Raw genomic sequence first — 19930 nt, 5'->3', positions numbered from 1 at the left:
GCATGGTTGAACCGCTTCCATGTCTGCTAGGTCTGCTAGGTATCTTGGCCCTTGTGCCCTGTTCCCTCTGATGCCAGTGAGTCATAATGGCATCACAATGGCCTATGCTTATTCTCAGCAATAATACCTAGGGAGTGGCCACAAGTCCTTTTGTCCTGGTCCCGTGCCCTCTGCATGGGTCTCCCGGGGAGGCAGCCACGGAGTGGGTCAGTTCATGAGAACCTGTGTTTAAGAAGCTCTGGGCTGTGCAGACATCATCACAGGAGATGCAGAGGGGCCCGGCCCTGGAGGAGCTATGGCCAAGGCATGGAGGAGACCTTCCACACTGCGGCCACCCTAGCCTGGAGGAGCTGCAGGTCCTGGAGGGCGGCACTGGCTCCCAACTGCAGCAGCTCTTCAGAAGGACACACGACTGGTCTGTGCACCCACTGCCTGCTCTGTCTCCGTTAGTCTCTTTGTCTTTCTTTTCACATTCGTGCACATAAAATATACGGTGTTTGTGTTCCAGGACTGGCCTGACCTATCTCTTCTATTTTGGAGCTCCTCTCCTAGCGCTGCCGGAAGCCAGGCTCTTCACACCCTGGCATCACGCTGCTGGGTGGGGCCACCCTGTGGGGAGGGCAGGTGGCACTCCCCACCAGTCTTCTCACTGTCTTCGCTCTGATCCTCTCTGGTAACCTGAATTCTCCAACCAACCCCCAACTGCCCACCAGTAGCATAATCTGGCCCAGGACTTAGAGTTGGCCCTCGTTTATCACGGTTAATCAGTTCCAGACTCTGCCGTGATAAACGAATTTCCGCGAAGTAGGATTCTTTCTTTACTATACTGCTTTGGTCCCAGGCTGCGGGGCAGGTGAGGAGCCCGGGCAGTCCCCGGCCGGCTATAGGTTAGCTGCCTCCGCCCGTGAGCTGAGCTCCTCTCGCACGCGCCAGCCGATCCGGGAGGTCTGTGCCATGGGGCGGGAGGGCACAGGGAGGAGGCTGAGGGTACCTCAAAGAGCTGGAAGTCAGACTCCTGACGTCCCATTCTGTTCAGGTCACACGTTGAAGACGCAGAGCTCACACTCCCCGGCAGCGCCGCCTTCCCTGGGACACACATTTGCAGGCGGGTCCCTCCCCACTCTGTCCCTCTGTTGTCTAGCTGCCCTTGTCCATTTCCTGCTTCCGGGAAGAGGATGGAGGGTTTGGAATTTGCTCAGTCAGTCCAACTAAACACCCCTGGCTTGACCCCTCCTGCCCCAGCCCAACCCGGCCACAGCTGGGCTGCAGAACACGGGCTGGTTTTCTGGATGGAGGGGCAGGGTGCTTTCTGAGTCACTGAGAAGGCGCTCTCCCTCCTCTCGCCTGAAGGTATTGATTTCTTTGACTAAAAGCTTTTCGCCTTATAAAAATGAACAAGTATAAAGCCCCAACAGTCATTTACATGTTAGTATAAACAAATCTATAAGGCTACTCCCTTAGCAGTTTCTATGGAAAGAAGCAGGGAAACATAATGAAGCAGGGCCTATCTCATGGAACTTGAGAGAAGAGGCAAGAGGTGGGGCTCAGAACAAGAACACTGAGGGCACTGAAGACCCTTCTTAGCGGGCCAGCTCCTTGTCCTCCACTCAGTGTGTGCCTTCCTGACTTGACACTTTCCTTCCTTACCCTCTCACCCGATCCAAGGGGATCATCTGACAACACTACATCGAGGCGAGTTCTCTAGGAACGCTAAGGCCAAGGGCCTTGCCGCATCTTATGAAGTCTGCCCAACCTCTGCAAAAACCTAACACCGAATAACAGTGAACAAACGACCGTAACCTTGCTTTGTCTGCTGGGGTGCCTGTCTCAGAAGGGTGTATTGTCTGTACTGCCCCCTGGTGCAACCCAGGGACAGCTGTGTTTGCTGGGCAGGGAAACAGGTCCAGCAAAAGGGAGTGCCTAACTCATCATGCCGCAGGTCAGAGGGAGCCGGTCCCAATTATAGTGACTGCTGTGGCTCCTACGCTGCTGGTCCCACCACGCCCAGTCCAGGCGCAGCAGAGTTTTTCTCTCCCACCTGAGGTGGGCACTATTCCCTGTTTTATAGAGGAGGTCTGGTGACAACCAGTCTGCAACCCAGTTTACCACGTCAGTCTTGTTTCAATAGAAACAGAAGACACTTTGGGGGGCTTTGTGATGAGTCAGGTATCCTTTTGTACTTCGATGAGATTGTGGATGTGGTTAAGAGTCCAATCCATCCAAATGCTATTCACAGAGAAATTAATGTTTGGGAGTGAGAGTTGGAGGAGAGAGGGGATTACAAGGAAGGGGGTATGGGATGCCATCTTAGCCAAGACTTCAGTTGCCACAAGGATCCATCCCTGCCGAGAGAGAGTTGTGAAATTTTGACCTCTTGCAACCTTGGGTTAGAGCTGACACCTCTCCCTCCATAGGTCTTGTTGATGTCCTGGGCCTTTTCCCAGTTCTCCCATTTCTATTACTTGAGACTAAGCCCGGATCCCTTACTGTGGGTGTTCTCAGAGGGTTGGAAACTTCCAGATGAAATCTTTCTCCTGAAAACTCAGGTGGGTCTGAGAATTGACCTGGTTAGTTATTCAGTTTCTTATTGGACACCACAGTGAACCAGGGGCCTGGCTAGTTACTGGGGTGTGTGCAGTCGATCGGGGAGAAAGATGTTGCATAAATGCACACACTTCGCTGTATCACTAGTGTTGATAGTCCTCTGAGGAAGCCCCCAACAGAGGAACCTGACTTGTCTATGAGGATAGGTAAGGATCCCAGGTAAGAGACACTGCAGACCTGAAGGTCAAGTACCAATGTTTTCAGAAGTAGGCTGGCTTCTCACCATCGGGAAAGGAAGATGTTGACTCTACCCCAGGAGGTGCCTAAGAGGGCACAGTGCAAAACAGCCGGTGCTTTAAGGAACTCTAGATGAAGAACGAAGTCCTGTCAAGGGTCAGCCCCACCAAGCCAGCTCTAAGGGCTAGGTGGGTGTCCCAGAGCACCAAGGCCCAACCTGGAGCTGGGAATCCTGTTAGACCAACGACCGCCCTGCCATGTCTCTGGCCACCACACTTTCCTGCTTTCTCTTTTCAGAGCCCTGCCTGCCCCCCAGCTTCGCTCTCAGAGCCCTGCCTGCCCCCCAGCTTCGCTCTCAGAGCCCTGCCAGCCCCCCAGCTTCGCTCTCAGAGCCCTGCCAGCCCCCCAGCTTCGCCTCGGAGCCCTGCCTGCCCCCCAGCTTCGCTCTCGGAGCCCTGCCTGCCCCCCAGCTTCGCTCTCGGAGCCCTGCCTGCCCCCCAGCTTCGCTCTCGGAGCCCTGCCTGCCCCCCAGCTTCGCTCTCGGAGCCCTGCCTGCCCCCCAGCTTCGCTCTCGGAGCCCTGCCTGCCCCCCAGCTTCGCTCTCGGAGCCCTGCCTGCCCCCCAGCTTCGCTCTCGGAGCCCTGCCAGCCCCCCAGCTTCGCTCTCGGAGCCCTGCCTGCCCCCCAGCTTCGCTCTCAGGGCCTTGGGACCTTAGCCACAGATCCAGCTCCACGGACTTGTCCATTGCTTTACTCTGGCGATAGACTTTCCAGGTGTGGGAAAAGGTGTCCTTTGAGTGCCAGGCAGTGCAGAAAAGAAGGAGCCACTTGTAGTCTGGTGTTGCCTCCATCACCATCTCACCTTCCAAACAGAAAGGAGGTTTTCTGGTTTATAAAGTTCCCCCGATGATGAAGGTTCCTGAGGATGAAACGTCTTAGTGGGAGTGTAAGGTTGTATTCGTTTTCTAGGGTTACTGTACCAAAGTTCTACAAACAGGGTGGCTTAAAACAAGAGAGATGTATCCTCTCACAGTTCTGGAGGCCAGCAGTCCCGTGTCGGGAGGCTCCGGAGGCCTCTCCCAGCGTCTGGTGGCTGTGACTTACCTTGGTTCCCTAGGCTGGGGCAGCATCACTCCAAGTTCGGTCTCCGTGGCCACGCGGGCTCCTCCTCTTGTCTCTGTCTTCTCTTCGGCCTCTTGTAAGGACATATTATCATTTATTTAAGGCTCACCTAGGTAATCCAGGATGATTTCATCTCAAGATTTTTAATTTTATTATACCTGCAAAGACCCTTTTCCCAAATAAAGTCACATTCGAATTTCCAGGGACTTTGAGGTGGACATATCTTTTGAGGGGCCATCATTCAATCCTCCGTGGGGGTTAAGGAGGTAGATTTCTGCTGAAGCTGTGCACCCTGTACCCATTTAGGAATTCATTCAGAGTAGGAGCTGGAAGTACAATAAGGTGTGACTCGAGAGAACTCAAGGATTCAGGTTGAGCATGGAGCTTTCCATCCTAAGACATCTCCTGTAGCTGCTGTGATTTTTGTTTAGGTGTATTTCTGACCATTTCATCCCCTACTCCAGATGCTTTAATGATTTCCCATTACCTTTAGGATCAAGCTCACCTATCGAGGCTGACACAGCCCTTTGTGGTTTGGCCTCATTTCTCGCCTCCCCCACAGTCCCAGCAATCCAGGGAGAATGACTTGTAGCTTCCCCATCGGTTCCCTGCTCACTGTGTTCCTGTCCCTGGAACACTCTTACTCCTTTTCTTAGCCGAACTAGAGACTGAGGAGCTCACTTACAGCCAGCAACATTCGTGTCTGTTTACTGCAAGCTCTCCCTGGCCCCAGCTCTCAATTTAGTTCAGCAAACCCAGGATGGGAGCTGTCTCCCTGGAAACTCTCCCCGTGACAGCCGGCCGGCAGCAGAAGCTAAGTTCTTCCAGTGCAGTCCATGCAGCAGGCTTCCGTTTGCCCGTGCACCTGCCGTGCACCAGGCCCTGTGCTAGGCTTGCGGGACTACAGTGAGCAAGCAGACTCGGTCTCTGCCCTTCCTGCGTGATGCCCTCCCCTGAATTACAGGGTGCCGAGGACTCTGATGAGCTGACTTAGCGGAAAAGAAGTTAACTTAATTTAGGGGGTCAGGAACTATTTCTACATCTAGTATAGGCAGGAGAGGTGGTGAAGGGGGAGGGGAGGTGAAGAGCAGGCCTCCAGGTAGAAAAGACAACACCTGCAAAGGCCAGGAACCCAGAGAGAGCAGGGCACCCCTGGGTCTGCAGAAGCAGCCAGCGGTGAATGATAGAGTCCATGGGAAGCCAGGCCTGGATCATGACATGTCTGTAAGCAAGGCAAGGAGAAGCAGACAATGAACAAACAAGAAAACAGCAGGTTATAATAAAGTGAATAGGGAGCTCATGACTGGGTAGCCCTTAAAAGGTCTTTGGGAAGAGATGATATTTGGGCTGAATCCTGAATAATGAGGAGGATCAGCCATGTGAAGACAGGGAAAGAATAATTCATGTAGAGGGAACAGCTAGGGTAAAAACCCAAAGATGATTGAGTTTGGAACAGCTACGAGGCTGGTGTGGCCGGAGCTCGGTGAGAAAGGGGCAGGAGCACAGCGTGAGGGTGAGAGGTGGGCAGGCTCAGAGTGTGCAGGGCTCTGGAGGCCTGGTTCGGGGGAGGGTGGGGAGGAGAGATGGATAGGAGAGATTTTAAAAAGGAGAATTGGGGGCCTGGCCCCCAGCTCCTTCCAGGGAACCCCTCCAGAGGGGCAGGACTAGGCAGGGGAAGATGGTAGGCAGAGAGCCTGGGGTCTCTTGTACCCCTAGCATCTGCCCTCTCTTCCTGGAGGCTGGGTCGTGGATTAGTTAGCATAACTAAAACTTGGGTCTGTCTGGTTTCTGCAAACCTTCTCTCTACCTGTTACATAAGCACGCCTGCCCTCTGGGATAGCTTGTACCAGGTTGGATCCTGTAGGGCTTTATAAACTAAACCTCTCTCTCTCTCTCTCTCTCTCTCTCTCTCTCTCATACACACACACACACACACACACGCACACACACACGCACACTTGTACACCTTGCACATACATGCTATCTGGGAACTCAAACCCTCATTCTACTCACAGACCCCTGGGGCCTTGGCAATGTTAGATCCCAGGGCAGGTGTGTGAGTGTGGGAGGAGGGGACAGCACAGGGGTATTGAGTCAGACAGACTCTGCTACCTACTATCTGTCTGACTTTGGAGAAGGCACTGAGCCACTCTGGGATTCAGCTCAGTGGATTTAGGGCAACTGAGTCAGTTTCGTTTAATGTACTGGGAGCACATTCTAGCCTCCCTGTCCAAGGCTGAATGTAGAACTAACTAGGTTGAAGGTCTGGAGCAACCAGAGTGGGCATTAGATTCCAGCTGAGCACAGTCAACATCTGACAATGGCATGTTAGACATCTCTGTTATTAAAAGTCTTGTGGGTGTTGCCCTTGGGGGAGTTTTCACTGGCCAACTCTGCCCCTTACCCTGCTGGTTGTAGGGTGACCAGCTGTGCCCTGTGCCAGAACTAAGGGGTTTCCCAAAACGTGGGACTTTCCATGCTAATTCCAGGTGAATCTGATTTAGGAGCTGTGCTCTTCTGCAGTGGGGTCCCCAGGAGTCTGTAGAAGCCGACAGTTTGCCTAGCCCGTCTGGCTACACAGTCAAGGACAGCGAGTGCCCACTGCTTCCCAGTGTCTCCTGCTGTTCCAAAGCCAAGGGTCAAGGCAGGAGGCAGAACCTTGTCTGGGCCTCTTTAGCACCAAAGGGCAAACTTCCTCTTTGGATCCCTTTAGAAATGAAAACCAAATGACGTTCGGTGTTATTTTGCTGACTTTCCCTCAATCTGTTCCCCCAGGATCTCAGGCCTGCTGACCAGCAGGACCAGACGGCACCTTTGCAGAAGCACATCATCACGTCTGCCTTTGTGTAGGCTCTGAACTTCCTAAGAAACAACTTTTTCCCCTTCTGATGGACATATTTGTGCATCCCTTCTCGTTTTTCACATATTTTTTCCTTCCCACGACTCTGCCAAAGGCACTTAACACCGAGTCCTGGCTTACATTTCATGTCCCTGGATGATAGTTAACCTTGTTGTCCAGAAGGAAGGGACAGGGAAGGGCAAAGACCAGGAAATGGGAGGAGCCAGGCTGCTCTGTCTTTATAACTGTTTGCAACCATCCTCTTTCTCTGTCTTTCCAGAATGTTCCCCTGGGAACTCCCTGATTGCCCAACAAAAGATGCAAAAGACTAAGGTCATTGGCTCTGACTTTGAATCCAAGGTCCCTGACTCACTTCTTAGGTGTGTTACATTACTTGTCTAAGCCTCAGTTTCTTCATCTGAAAATGGGGCCAATAATAGTCTATCCCTTCCAGAGCTGTGGAGATCACAGGGAGCGATGCTTATCAGGTGCTTAGCCGGCGGTCAGTGTCAGATGCTGGGAGAACTATTCTCCTTTGTAAGTCTCACACGTCAAAGCTCTAGCAAGCATTTCTGGACTTGGGCCACTTGTTATCAATAGGAAGGCAAATTAACCTCCATATACACAAGTTTTCTCATCTGTGAAATGGATCCCCATGGCAGAACCTACTCTGTAGGATTTTTATATAAGTTAATCAAAAATAATATGTCGAATATGCTTCATACAGATCCATGATTTCTTACTCCAAACCCATGGGATTTTGCAAGACTTTTTGGATTAAAAAAAATGACATTTATATGCTGGATATTTTATAAGTCCTGAGCCAGGTGTGAATCAGCACTCCACAGTCAAACACATTATTTCTACACGAAAACCTAGACTATTGCACTAAGTGGGGTAAATAAAGACTTTAAATGGCTTTATATCCTTACCTTGTGAGACAGGTGGGACACTATTAAAATTGCCACTTGACAAGAGACATTTGAAAAAATGCTCATTGTCACTAATCATCAGAGAGATGCAAAGTAATACAACTATGAGGTATCATATCACCTCACACCTGCCAGAATGGCCGCCATCAACAAATCCTCAAACAAGTGTTGGCGAGGGTGTGGAGAAAAGGGGACTCTAGCACACTGCTGGTGGGAATGCAGACTGGTGCAGCCACTATGGAAAACACTATGGTGTTTCCTCCAAAAATTAAAAATTGAACTGCCATTTGACCCAGTGATCCCACTTCTAGGAATATACCCTAAGAAGCCTGAAACACCAATCAGAAAGAATATATGTGCCCCCATGTTCATAGCAGCACTATTTACAATTGCTAAGATCTGGAAACAACCCAAGTGTCCATCAGTAGATGAGTGGATACAAAAGCTGTGGTACATATACACAATGGAACACACACACACAGAAATAAAAAAGAAAGCCCTGGCCGGTTTGGCTCAGCGGTTAGAGCATCGGCCTGTGGTCCAGAGAGACCCAGGTTCAGTTCCCGCTAAGGGCACGTACCTCGGTTGCAGTTTGTCCCCGGCCCTGGTTGGTCGTGCGGGTGGCAGCCACTCGATGTGTCCCTTTCACATCGATGTTTCTCTCTCTCTCCCTTCCTCTCTCTCCCTCCCACTCTACCTGAACAAAAAATGGAAAAATGTCCTCGAGTGAGGATGTTAAAAAAAAAAAAAAAAAAAAGAAATAAAAAAGAAAAATAAAATTCCCACTCGACAGATAACAAACTAAGGATCAGGATAGTGGGCTGTCCAAGATCACATGGTCCACACTTGGCAGCACCAGGGTCCCTGGGGCACCTGGCCGTCCATCTCAGGGACTCTTTCCATCACATCACAGTGTGATGAACATGACCCTGTTACAACATTTCCTCCCGTCTTTCTAAGTGTATATAGGTATATTTCTACATTCTTTTAATGTTCTGCTTTTTGGTAACTGGTACACATTTCTCTGAATTGTATTGTAATGTATTATAGTGTAGTGTATTGTCATTTTTTAAAACCATAGAGTCTTCCAGAATCTTGCTATAACCCAGTTAGCTCGGCTACTCCCCCATTGCTAGGTGTTGGCGTGTTTCCAGCTTTGCACTGTTCTCAACAATGCTCAGTCACTCACTTTAAACTTTGCCTTGGGGATGAGCAAGCACATTGATCCGAAAACGCCCGTCCCCTGAGCCCCCGGCTGGCTGGCAGCCTTTGGGAGATTGTATTTCCAGGCACTTTGACTACATATTTGTTGTTCCCAATCAACTAATCAATTAGGGTTCATTGAGTGCCTACGCGGGGAACAGGGTGCTCTTCGGTGCTTGGAGGCGCAGAAGCAGAAGCTGTGTCACTTACCCTTAGGAAGCGTGTGTCACGGAGAGGCCCCTCAACTCCAAACCAAGCTGGGTTTGCGTCCAGCCAGAGGTTTCTGAGAGGGCGGGACTAGAGCACCAGGGTGTGACCTGAGTGGTGAAAGCAAGAACTTTAAATAGGTCTCTGATGTATCCCCTTGCCTGTCAAGGCCCTGGTTCTGCTCAGGGGGAACGTGCTAAAAATGAATCAGTGAATAAGGAAAACAAGGTCAGGGGTTCCATGAAGCCTTCCCTAACTCATCAAATTATACTTTTTGAACAGTCAGAGCGAACCATTAAAAATCAGTATATGGGTGTCATCCCATGCACCGAAGAATTGCTGTTTCAATTCCTGGTCAGAGCACCTGGCCAGGTTTGGGGCTCAATCCCCAGTATGGGATGTATAGGAGGCAGCTGGTTGATGTTTCTCTCTCACATTGATGTTCCTCTCTTCTCCTCCCTCTCCCACTCCCTTCCTCTCTCTAAAAATCAATTTTTAAAAAATCAATATGCAGTACCACTCCTCTGATTCCCCTTGATGGGGTGAGGGGTAGGGGACTGTCAGCGAAGGAGAAACAAAACCTGGTGGCTTATCCTATTCATCTTTTCTTTCAGCAAAGGACTTAACCCTTCTCTGCCTCCTCTGGCTTATCCATCAGATGGGAATGACAGCGACAGTCTCATAGAACTCACGGATTGTAACGAAGATCACTCAACTCCTGACAAGCGCTTTAGAGAGAACAAAGTGTTGCTCCAGTGCTCTGAGGGGGGCTGGGCACCAGCCTCATTCACTGCCACATCCCAAGCACCCGGCACAGTGTGGGTTCTGGCGTAATAAGGGTTTGTTGAGTGGAGAGGAGAGAATAGGCAGGTGCTAATGTGAATCCATAAAGGGCAGGGAACCTCGTGTCATTCCGTCAACTCTGAGCCTGAGGAGGAGGCTGGCAACACTGCAGCCCCACTCCCTCTCCTACCCCCAGAGCAGCGCCCACCCCGATCCTGTCATCCCTGGATCCACTCTCAGGAGTCCCTCGTGCAGGGCGGCAAAGACCCACGCCGCAAGTTCACCTGCCATAGCGGAGCAGAGGCAGGCACTGACCTCAGCCCACCTCCTCAGGTTTCAAGGGCTGCAGGACTCACTGTCACAAGAGACTGACCGGTTCTGCTCTCATCTCCTGCGCCTGGCTGCTGAAGCAGGGAAATGTCAGGCCGTAGTGGTCAGCGGCCAACAGCAGCTCTCTGGCCAGCTGAGGACACCTGGCACCAGAGAGCAGCCATAGCCTTACCCACCAGCAGCCAGGGCCTCAGGTATTCCATCTCTGGTGCAGCCAGCTCGCTGCTTCTGGGCATTTGGGACCAAGAACAGGGACTCCCCGCCCAGCCTGTGCCGTGGAGTGAGTTCAGAGTGGCTCACACCTGGACCACCAGCTGGACTTTCCCAAGGAATTTCCTGTACTTCTTAAGTCAGTGTCATCCTTCTCATTTAGGTCTTAGAGGACAAGTCAAGCTGTGAAGATTTGTAGCTGTGGGGTTGTGACAAATGGTCATTTCCCAAAGTCTGATTTTTTTTTCTTTCATGTATTTGTTTCTTTATTCTCTGTCTTCACTACCCAAATGTAAGGTCCAGAGGGCATGACACATGTCTAACTCATCCCAGTGCTGAGAACTGTGCCTGAAACTAAGCAGGTGTTTAATTAATATTTGTGAATGAATGAATGAATGAACCAACAGATAAATTCTTTTGCAATGTTTACTATATATAAGTGATAATTATTATAAATGATTTATAAGCGACTTTAAAAGGGGGCCATACCTTCCATAGTCTATAAGGAGTAACATACACAGTGTCCTCCTTATTCATTGATTGTTCATTTATTCATTCAACCTTGTGTCTGGTCTGTAGTCACATAATGTGTATGTCAGAGCTACAGAAGGAAGGAGTACAAAGTGCTACAAGCATCTGTGGTGGGAGCATTTGATCTAGTCCAAGAGGTCAGCAGAAACAACCTGAGGAAGTCAGTGTGAGCCAGGATCCAAAAGAAGAAAGTCATCTACTGGGAGCCAAAGTGGGGACAGAAAAATGCTTCAGGAAGAGGGGATGGCACGAGGAAGTCCTGGTGCTGGGAGGGAGCATGCAAGGAGGAGAAACCGAGGACAGCCAGGAAGAGAGGAGGGCAGCTTGGACTGGGTCAGCCCTTCTGTGAGGCCAGAGCAGCAGCAGACATCCAGCAGCATCCAGATGTCTTGGGCAGGGCAGGGTGTACCCTTTGGGAGATGTCACCTCCTCTAGGAGACTGTTCCAACCCCTAAGTCTAGGTTAGGGCTCCCTCTCTGTGTTCCCATGGAAGCCAGCTTCCCCTATCATTGAACTTACAAAAGCAATTTTAATGATCTGTTTTCTTACCTTTTTGTCTCCCTGTCTTTTGATTTGTGAGCTGCTTGAGGGCAGAGACCTTGACTATTCATCCTATGCCACCAGTGCCTCATGGCGTGCCTGGGACATGGTGGTGCCCCGTTCGTGTTGGATGGGTGGGTGGATGGGTGGATGGGTGGATGGGTGGATGGGTGGATGGATGAGTGGATGGGTGGATGGATGGTTGGATGGATGGGTGGATGGGTGGATGGATGAGTGGATGGGTGGATGGATGGATGGGTGGATGGATGGATGGATAGATGGATGGATGGATGGATGGATGGATGAGTGGATGGGTGGATGGATGGATGGATGGATAGATGGATGGATGAGTGGATGGGTGGATGGATGGATGGATGGATGAGTGGATGGGTAGATGGATGGATGGATGGATGGATGGATGGATGGATGAGTGGATGGGTGGATGGATGGATGGATGGATGGATGGATGGATGGATGGATGAGTGGATGGGTGGGTGGATGGATGGATGGATGGATGGATGAGTGGATGGATGGATGGGTGGATGGATGAGTGGGTGGGTGGGTGGATGGATGGATGGATGGATGGATGGATGGATGAGTGGATGGGTGGATGGATGGGTGGATGGATGGATGAGTGGATGGGTGGGTGGATGGATGGATGGATGGATGGATGGATGGATGGATGAGTGGATGGATGGATGGGTGGATGGATGGATGGATGGGTGGATGAGTGGATGGATGGATGGATGGATGGATGGATGGATGGATGGATGAGTGGATGGGTGGGTGGATGGATGAGTGGGTGGGTGGGTGGATGGATGGATGGATGGATGGATGAGTGGATGGGTGGATGGGTGCATGGATGGATGGGTGGATGGATGGGTGGATGGATGAAGTGCCCTCAAATCAGGGAGTGCATTGGGCAAGTGGGTTTCTATAGTCAGGAAGCCCCAGTTGAGCTCTGCTGCAAACAGGAGAATGTGGACGGGGGTCCCTGCTGCTTTTTGAAGGAGAAGGGATCCAGAAGGCTAGAAAAAACAATATGGTGTTTCCTCAAAAGATTAAAAATGGAATTGCCATTTGACCCAGTGATTTCACTTCTTGGAATACATGCTAAGAATCCTGAAACACCAATCAGAAAGCATATATGCACCCCTATGTTCATAGCAGCACTATTTACAATTGCTAAGCCCAAGTGTCCATCAATGGATGAGTAGATAAAAAAGCTGTGGTACATATACACAATGGAGTACTATGCAGCTATAAGAAAGAAAGATATCTTACCCTTTGAGATGACATGGAGAGACCTGGAGAGTATTATGCTGAGCAAAATTAACCAGACAGAGAAAGACAAACACCACATGATCTCACTCATTTATGGAATATCATGAACAAAATAAGCTGTTGATCAAAATAGATCCAGAGACATGGAAGTAGGGAACAGACTGACAAACCTCAGAGGGAAGGGGGAAGGGGAGTGAGAGCTGTGAGGGGGGGTCAATGAGGGGAAAAAGGAGGTACATCTTCCAACAATAAAAAACAAAAAAAGGTCGGGGGATGCTGTGCAGTTGGTGCCCATGCGGGAGAAAAGGATGGGCAGTGCCATCTTTCAGAGGAAGGGGGGATGACGGTTTCAAGGAGGATTTGTTTACCACGCGCTTAAAAGGAATTTCGACAGGTAAATTTTCATGTGTTTATAAGGATGAATGAGGATGTCAGCTGGGTATTTAGCAGACTCTTGTGTATTATGCATCAAGCACTGTTCTAAGTGCTTTGCAAGTAGTAAACCATTTAAATCCTCATAACAATTGCATGAAGCATTTAACTATGACTGTCTATTCTACAGGTGAGGAGACCGAGGAGCAGAAAGGGTAAGTACATCCCCCAGGACTGAGCAGCCAGGAAGTGACGGAGCCAGGCTCTGAACCCAAGCACTTTGGTAGAAGCCAGGCTCTTACCCCAACCCACGCTGCCCTCCAGCCAACCCTTGCTCTGCTGGTATAACAGAGGAATTACTATCTTTTTAAAGATCTTCCCAAAGGGAGGTATGATTCTTGCCCATTTTGCAGATGAGAAAACTGAAGCTCGAAGAGCTTAACTTGCCAAAGATCAGCCAGCTGGTAAGTGGCAGAGCCAGGATCTATGATACAGCCACCTGCACTGCCTCCTGTGTCCCCCGGACGCTCTCTGCTGAGCTCTGAGCCTGGTATTTCCTATGCCAGTCCCTCTGCAGCTCAGGAACCTCAGCCAAGGCCTGGCAGATGGCCGCACTCCGGGCACATTTCTGACTCAGCAGCCCCTTCTCTGTTCCCCATCGTGCCATCTCAGCTCTGAGCCGCTAACCCACCATGACCAGGACAGGGACATTATCTCAACCTGGCACGCGATTTGGAACAGCTAAGTCCATCAGCAACTTTTGTGGGGGAAAATGGGTATGGCTAAAATTATTTATACAGCCCTGATGGACAGGAAGGTGACAGCCTGACCTAGGGGAAGGCGGTTAAGGATCCAGTGAGTCAGCATCCCAGGCACCTATAGGCCGACGGGGCCTCCTGTGCAGGGCTTGGAGCCTCAGGCAGATACTCTGTCTCACACTTGGACGCCAGGATGTTTTCCCTGGCGCTGCCCATTCCTTCTCTCCTGCTCCACTCCTCAGGGGCAGCCTTTGCACAGTGGCTGACAGGCTCACGATGCACCTGGAACCAGGGAAAGGGGCAATTGGATCCAACCCAGCCCCTTTAACACAGGGTCCCAGGGCCACGCACATGCCAGGCCTGTCAGGGTCATCTGAGCAGCTTGTGAACACACTGGCTACTTTCACTTCAAGAACCTCACTCAAAAGACATCTGACATAGGCTTCACTGCTCCGTTCCCCTTCCTGGAGGTGACATGTCATGTGACGGCCCGTGCCTCAGTTTCCCCATGTGTGATAATGGAAGCTTTGCAAGTTTCTAGCACACACACTGTTGAGCAAGGGAGCCCTCTCTGAGACAATAACAGAAAACATTTTCATTAGTGGACTGAAGGAGGCAGCATGGTGAGGGTACGGGGCAGAAGCTTGGTTTCTCAGGGTCAGGCGGACCTGGGTTCAAATCCTAGCTCTGCCTCTTCCTGTCTATGTGGATGGATCTCTGCACATTGGAAATAATAACCAATCCAATCCTCAAAACAGCCCTCTGAGGCAGGTGCTATCTCTACCCGAGAAACTGGGGCACAGAGAAGTGAATTCACTTGTCCAAGATCACAGAGCTCGCAAGGGGCAGAGTCAGGCAGCCTTACTCTGGCCTGCGCTCCTAATCGCCACCCTACACTGCCCTGCTTCCTATAACACCTTGAAGAGCAGAATTATCATCCTGGACCTGGCAGTGACTTAAGTCACACTGTCACTTGGGCCTCATCTGTAAAATGAGGGGAGAAGACCCCGGCTCTACACCATGGAGCGCTGTCTTAGCTTCCAAGTTGCTTCTAAGAGGGTGTTGTCTTTGCCCATTGGCACCCAAAGTGCTGGGACCGTTGCCAGGAGATGGCTCCCCTGCTGCACGTCGCATACCTTGCCTCCTGGCCTTGGCTCCCAGGGTAAGCCACGGGGGGGGGGGGGGGGCAGTGAAGAGCTTTTCCCGGGGTGTCCTGGGTCCAGGGCACCACGGGGCAGTGGCTGCCCTCTGGACAATGGAGACCATGCTGATAGGTCACATCCTCCCCACATTAGGTCTCTCGGCCCCTTGGTTACAATGGGAAGTGTAAAGTAATTCTGAGAACCAGAACCAGAGGGGAACGTGCAGATGAGCAGGAACACCCGAATCTCATCCGCAGCAGTTCTGACAAGATGCCTGGTGTGCCCTCCGGACCGCCAGCTCGGCTGAGCCTCCCGGTTGGCCGAAACAGGGGTTCTCTCTGAAGCTGGGCTACAATCAGACTTTTCCGTCAGGTCCACCTTCTGGGCCTGGTGTGGCCCATTGGAGGAGCACAGGGTCCCTCTCATGCGACAGTCCTTAGCCAAGTTGAAGAGAGTCCCTATGCCCCTGCCAAGTCTTCTATTTTCTGGATTCAATATCCCCCACTTCTTTCAGTTTTGCCTCTTAGATCAGAGTCCTTCGAGGCCTCTCTCTCCCCTCCCCCTCCCTCTCTTCCCAGTTTGTTCTAATGGATCTGTCAGGAAGCCCACTCGGGATCCCTTTCAAAATAAACGATCAGAGCACGACACCCCAGCGCTCAGCACGCCAGCTCCACCGTCTGCCGTCCGCCTTGGGCCCCCGCCCAGCTCTCCCCCTCCATGTGGAACTGCGCCCCCAAAACCCCCTCCATGTGGTCCTTGTAGGGGCTGCCACGTTCACACACGATTCTGTCCCCGAGCACAGTTGACTGGCCAAGAGGTCGGCACAACATGTAAGCTACTCCAATCAAATCACTTTCTGGGATTTGGGGGTTCGAGTGCCTCTCTGGTGACTGAAACAGTGAGATATAAAACCCAGCGGCTACCGGCAGCTATATTGACCAGGGGTGGAGCAGGCTGGGCTGTGCAAACGAATCAACCCTGAAGTGTTAGTGGCTTAATCTAATAAAAACGTATTTCCTTCTCATGCAAAGCTTGACGGGGTTGGGCACTTCTGGGAAGCTCTCCTCCAGCTGGTGATTCAGGGATCTAAGAGCCTTCTATCCCGAGGCTCTATCCTCTAGGGATGTCTTGGACTCCGAGCTTGGGGGTGGGGGTGGGGGGAGTGGAGGGTGGGGAGGGCGTGGAGAAGGCTGCCTGCTCCGAATGGCCTCTGCCTGGAATGACGCGTGTCACCTCCACCCACATCCCCGGTCAGATTCCAGCCTGTAGCCTCACTTTACTAGCTGCCGGGGAGGCCGGGGGCAGGGGGGTGCGGATGCCAGTTTTCTATGTGCTGAGCAAGAAGAGGGATAACAAAGGTTTGTGAAAAGTAACACGCAAGGACAGGAAACTTGTAGCAACCATGGTTTTGCCACACACAGGAAGCTGGTCGCACTGAGGGAAGTAATCACAGGCGGAAGAGCTGAGAGATGGAGAGCAAGCTCCCGGTTAGACTGTTTCTGAGGCTCACCCACCTTCCCTGGGGCACCACACCGTCCCTCCGACACATCCCTCCTGAGATGAGCCAATCTTGTGTTAGTTTTGGTCACTTACATGTCAAGGAGACTGATCTAATAAGTTCCTTGTCTTAACATTAGAATACTATTAATGCAGACTAAATAATCACAAACTTTTCTTAAGTTGTAATAGTTTAAAAATTTTTTTTCTTTATTGGTTTTAGAGAGAGAGGAAGGGAGAGATAGAAACATCAATGAGAGAGAGCATTGACTGGCCGCCTCCTGCATGCCCCCCACTGGGGATCGGGCCCACAACCTGGGCATGTGTCCTGACCGGCAATCGAACCGGCGACCTCTTGGTTCATGGGTTGATGCTCAACCACTGAGCCACATCGGCCAGGGCATCACAAAATTTTTAAAAGAAACCCTTTCACTTCATCTCTCTCCATCTAGACTTCCTTGTCTGGTTCAGGGGTCAGCCAGATAGCAAGTGTGTTAGACTCTGGACCAGACGGTCCCTGCCGCGGTACCGTGCAAGCCGCCATGGACAGCGCATGAACGGGTGACTGTGGCTGTGCTCCAGTAAAACCCAGTTTTACGAAAACTAGCACACAGGCCACGGTTTGTCAACTCCTAATCTAGCTGGTCTTTTTTATCTGAGCTTGGGATTTTCATTTCTCCTTACTACACATAATCTTGTTAGCGTCAACCCATCTTTCAAGTCAGTGGGCATAGTTTTGAATCCTGATTCTGCTCTCCCGCATAGCAGCTCCGTGCCATGTGCACAGTGAATGAGCTTTCAGCATCGGGACGGTTCATCAGACTCGCAGGCCCTGGAAGCTGGCGGGTGGTAACTGGGCACCCTGCCGGGGAGAGGCCAGGACTGCGAGGGGTGGGATGCCGGACGGGACACCCTTCCGATCACAGGGAGCATGACCTCGGGTCAGCACCGTCTCTCTCTCTTGCTCTCACTTCACCAAGGGCACCTGGAGGGCCAGGAGTCATTTGGAGGCCGTTTGCTTGTGTGAAGAACTCTTTCACTCAACACTCATTATTCAGGGTGCTAACTGGAGAGTCATCATCCACTCCTACTGCGCCCTCCAGCGATCTGGGGCACCCTCCCTGAGTCAGAGCCGTGGACTCCCACTCTTAGGGCATCATCAAATCCAGGGCCCCCATTTTACAGATGAGAAAACTGAAGTCCAAGAAGGGAGCAATTTTCCCAAAGGCATGGAGGGTATCTGAGGAAGGGCCAGGTTGGAACCCAGGGTCCTTCTTTCCATATCCGCCCAGAGGGAACTGCCCCGTGGGATCCCAGGCCACGAAGCCCTGAGCCCTTTTATACCAGTGCAGCGACGGGAGGACAGGGGGACTTGTGTATCGGGGCCTCCTCACTTGCCATCAAAGTGAACAGAAGACCTCGTCTTTCCTGGGAGGTGTGAACTGTTTCTTGTAGGCTTGGCTTTAAAGCCAAAAGGACTTTGCAAGAGCCAAAGCCAACTGTGAAGTGCATGACTGTTTGTAATGTGTCTGCCTGAAACCCAGCTGATGGTGTTTCCTTGTGAATAACCATGTCTATATGTATTTTTTTCTGACTTCAAAGGTGCGGGTTTTTTCCTCAACACCAAATGTGTGTTGTTTTTCCACATCAATTCTCCAATTCCCCATCACCAACTAGGTGTCCAACAATTCAATTCAATTCAATTCAATTCAATTCAATTCAATTCAATTCAATTCAATTCAGACACTGTCTACTGGAGTTAGCCTCAGATTCCACAAGTCAAAGGACTCAGTCCTACAAGACTGACCTCACTTTATTTTATTTTATCTTCAACCAAGGGCATTTTTCCATTTATCTTTAGACAGATTTTGGAGGGAGGGAGAAAGAGAGAGAGAGAGAGAGAGAAAGAAACATAGATGTGAGAGAGACACATTGACTGGTCGCCTCCCACGCGACCAGAACCAGGGCTAGGGACGAACCGCAACGTACCCAAGGTACGTGCCCTTGGCCAGAATCAAACCCGTAATTTATTGTCCATGGGCCGATGCTCTACCTCTGATCCAAACCGGCCAGGGCAAGATTGGCCTCACTTTATATGCCAGCTGCAGGTGGGGTCCCCAGATGATCCTTACTTCTGCCTGACCAATTACAAATAGGGAGTTTCCACAACTGCCCCCATCAAAGTCTATAACCCACTGGAACGATTCCAGGACTCAGGAGAGTGTTCTACTTACAATTCCCTCTTTATTATAAAGGATCCAGCTTAAGAACAGCCCAATGGAAAAGATGCAAAGTAGGGGTGTGGGGGGGGTGGAGAGCTGCCCTCTCTGGGTGTGTCATCCACCTAGCATCTTGATAGGTTCGGAAAGTCTCCAGATCGCCTTGTTCCGGCATTTTTATAACTTAATTTCCAGCCCCCTCTCCTCCTCAGAGGTTGGGAGGTGGGCCTGAAACCCCACCCTCTAATCGTGTGTTTGGTCTTTCTGGTGACCCGCCCTCATCCTAAGCTATCAAGAGGTCCCACCCAGAGTCACCTCATTAGCATAACCCCAGTTGTTCAAAAGGGCTTGTTATGAAGAACAACATACACAGACGATGAATTATAATCTTGTACGTCTGAAAATTATATGTTATTAACCAATGTCACCCCAATAAATTTAAAAATAAATAAAATAAAGAAATAAATAAATGGAAGACACTCTTATCAAATCCAAGGGTTTTAGGGCTCTGTACCAGGAACCTAGGACAAAGACCAAATTATTTTTATTGTACCACACTGTGCCACATGCAGTTTCTCCGTCAGCTAGGATGCTTACAGCTAGAGCCTGAACTCACCACTCTGGACGCACGCTTTATCATGCCCATCATTAGGAGGCCACCCTCCCCCCAGGAGCCGCAAGGATACTCCTTCTCTTACCACCCGACCCGACCCGGTCCGGTCCGGTCCCAGAACCCTGGCCCTCCTCCCCAGCCTGTGCAGGTAGGTTCTTCTTTCCCCACCAGGCTGCAGGTGAGTAAAAGGTTTCAGGGCACAGAAGACCTTACGGTGGTGGTAGGTCTTCCAAGACATGGTGCTTTTCATTGACATTTCTTTTTCTTTTCTTTTTTGCTGGAATAAATCATTTTACACTGGTACAGAACAGAGAGCTGTGCTTTTTGTTTTACAACGAACAGAACTCAACCTAATTTTTGTTAGTTCTGTCACATTTCTGACCATCACTCACAAATCCTTCCCTGTGGGAGGTTGGAAAGACACATGCCTGCCCTGCCCTTTTCCCTGAGTCCACATTTGTGGTAAAACATCACATCCATGTTCCCCAGCCCTGACCCAGCGCTCCCTGCTGTGCGGACGTTGCGGCTCATCCGCGAGCACCGAGCACTGTGGACTCTGCTCTGCAAA

This window comes from Molossus molossus, unplaced genomic scaffold (genome assembly GCF_014108415.1).
Source record: "Molossus molossus isolate mMolMol1 unplaced genomic scaffold, mMolMol1.p scaffold_m16_p_1, whole genome shotgun sequence".
NCBI lineage: Eukaryota > Metazoa > Chordata > Mammalia > Chiroptera > Molossidae > Molossus > Molossus molossus.
The sequence above is the reverse complement of the archived record's forward strand: the minus strand, read 5'-3'. Positions refer to the sequence as shown.